Genomic DNA, 976 nt, shown 5'->3' on the forward strand with positions numbered 1-976 from the left:
GAGACACTAAAATCACCATAGTAGAACACAGATGAAGCTTCTAAGTTGATGTAATAGCCAGTAAGAAGTAGTCCAATTCAAGCTTTAGGTATCGATTATTGACTTTTTAGCTGGCTTTGGTGACTTGGACATGAGCTAGGACCTTAAGATTCTGCATGAAAGGAGGACTAGCAGCCGAGTTTCACGGGAGAATGTGAAAAGTGTTCATATGTAGTAAAAACCTGAGAAATCCGTCCGTTTTCGTCATTTGTTATCGAATCGACTTAAAGCCAGATCGTCACATTGACGCTCTTCTCTCTGAACGGTTGTACTTATCGTCTGCAAAGCTATGTCGCGTACTGCGGTATTCGGAGACACTAAACGCACCATAGTAGAACACAGATGAAGCATCTAAGATGATGTAATAGCCAGTAAGAAATAGTACAATTCAAGTTTTAGATATCGTTATTGACTTTTTAGCTGGCTTTGGTGCCTTGGACATGAGCTATGACCTTAAGATTTCGCATGAAAGGAGGACTAGCAGCCGAGTTGCACGGGAGAATGTGAAAAGTGTTCATATCTAGTAAAAAACTGAGAAATCCGTCCGTTTGCGTCATTTGTTATCGAATCGACTTAAAGCCAGATCGTCACATTTGCCGCTCTTCTCTCTGAAACCGTTGTACTTATCGTCTGCAAAGCTATGTCGCGTGCTGCGATATGCGGAGACACTAAAAGCACCATAGTAGAACACAGATGAAGCTTCTAAGTTGATGTAATAGCCAGTAAGAAGTAGTACAATTCAAGTTTTAGATATTGATTATTGACTCTTTAGCTGGCTTTGGGGCCTTGGACATGATCTAGGACCTTACGATTCTGCATGAAAGAAGGACTAGCAGCCGAGTTGCACGGGAGAATGTGAAAAGTGTTCATATGTAGTAAAAACCTGAGAAATCCGTCCGTTTTCGTCATTTGTTATCCAATTGACTTAAAGCCAGAT

This window comes from Schistocerca gregaria, unplaced genomic scaffold (assembly GCF_023897955.1).
Source record: "Schistocerca gregaria isolate iqSchGreg1 unplaced genomic scaffold, iqSchGreg1.2 ptg000386l, whole genome shotgun sequence".
Classification (NCBI taxonomy): Eukaryota; Metazoa; Arthropoda; class Insecta; order Orthoptera; family Acrididae; genus Schistocerca; species Schistocerca gregaria.